Source organism: Borostomias antarcticus (assembly GCF_949987555.1).
Source record: "Borostomias antarcticus genome assembly, chromosome: 11".
Lineage (NCBI taxonomy): Eukaryota > Metazoa > Chordata > Actinopteri > Stomiiformes > Stomiidae > Borostomias > Borostomias antarcticus.
This window is the reverse complement of record NC_140244.1, coordinates 14943763-14945478: the sequence shown is the minus strand read 5'-3', so window position 1 is coordinate 14945478 and position 1716 is coordinate 14943763. Positions and strand designations below refer to the sequence as shown.

The window sequence follows — 1716 nt, the reverse complement described above, 5'->3', positions numbered from 1 at the left end:
ATGTCCTCTATGACTCAGATATGAGCTCAGGTCAGCCAATGAATAGTCAGCCTCACAGTCATCACTTCCTGGTATTTTATGACAGTATGTTACCAACATTTATACTCTGTACTGCAACTGTGTGTGTCATACAATGTATTGTTCTGGTTAATAATCTCTCTCTCTCTCCCTCTCTCTCTCTCTCTCTCTCTCTCTCTCCCTCTCTCTTTCTCTCTCTCTCCACAGACGTTTATAGTCCTAAACAATGGGAAGACGATATTCCGCTTCAGTGCCACGCCCTCCTTGTACATAATAAGCCCTTTTAATCTATTTAGGCAAATAGCTATTAAGATTTTGATACATTCATATCCTTTCAAGTACCAAGTTACCTTTGCCTGTGGACCCTGTTCAAACATCTGACTGTGTTCTAAATCCTGTGAAGCGATGTCCTCTCCTTGTCTCCTAGCTAAGGGAGGGATTCATACTGTGAAGCGATGTCCTCTCCTTGTCTCCTAGTTAAGGGAGGGATTCATACTGTGAAGCAATGTCCTGTCCTTGTCTCCTAGCTAAGGGAGGGATTCATGTCCAGCATATGTCAGGATGTTATGTTTGGACCTCTGCCAATATTCTCTAATCTCCTACTTTGATATTATGTAACCTCCTTACTTTCTTGAGATGATTGGGCCTCATTCACCAATATCCTCCTAAGTTCCGTTCTTAAATTTCTTCCTGAGAACGTTTCTAAAGAAAGCTCCCGTCTGATTCACAACGTGTTCGTAAACCGCTGGATGAGTTCACACCTGCCTTCTCTTAATGGTGAATATGATGGTTTCTCAAGTTCAAACCCGAATTATCATAGGTAAACTCCCCGCTGGCCCCATATAAGGACATGCAACTACAGGGTCGTGCGCAGATGTCACATGAATACCGGACATTTGCGCTCTTGAATCGCGAGCTTTTCGAATGGTTTAGGTGGGGTTGTGTCAGGTGGGTTGGCAAGACAGAGGATTGCAGGTAGAATCCAGCGTGGGCAATCATTTTAATTTAGCCAAGTAAGCTTCCTACTATGAGCAATTAGCCTTGGTGCATAAACATAGCGAGACAGAACAACGCAAAATGTCAACGTGATAGAATACAATATACAATAGCCTACAGTCTACAGAAATGAAGGTTATTAAATAGCCTGCACAGTTGTCAACGCGGCATGCCCAAAACAAAGTAAAATGCATGGGACGATATTAGCCTATACGTTCAGTTAACGCTGTATCTGGAGAAGGGCTCACAGTTGGACCCGGCGCATCAGGGATATTATTGGACAGACGGCACTCTCGCTTTGGAAAATAATGAAAACCATTATTATAAGATAAATTATACACATATTATAGTATTGCAATCCTGTAATGTTATTCAACTGTAGATTTGAAGTAAACGCAATCACAAATCATTTTAAATGAACATGTCTTTCGCACGACTATGTCCGTAGCTTACTTAAGACTGCTCTTCCGTGTTCGTAGATTCTGTTCTTATGGTGTGTTCGTTTGTGGTCGGAGGTGGCAAGTCGCAAGTGGCAAAATACCTACCTCCGACCTGTGTGCATTCGAGCTATATACCATTATATCACAGTTACCTAGTTATATCTAGTGCATTCGAGCAACTGGGGGCTGAGAAATATATCCGAATTTGCGACGAGGAAGTGCGAGTTCATGCGGTGTTTTATTTAATAATTCCTAGTAGCAA

General features: G+C 42.1%; 1 protein-coding gene across 5 annotated transcripts in view; it reads left to right on the top strand.

Annotated features, from left to right (window-relative positions):
- Positions 1–228: 228 nt before the first annotated feature.
- The window catches only part of scn8ab (sodium channel, voltage gated, type VIII, alpha subunit b), a gene marked incomplete at its 3' end in the record, with an annotated part of 67331 nt that continues 65843 nt past the window's right edge, over positions 229–1716 (top strand). For all 5 annotated transcript variants that reach the window (XM_084445279.1, XM_084445278.1, XM_084445277.1 and 2 more), the window contains exon 1: positions 229–356. The remainder of the gene's footprint in view (positions 357–1716) is intronic.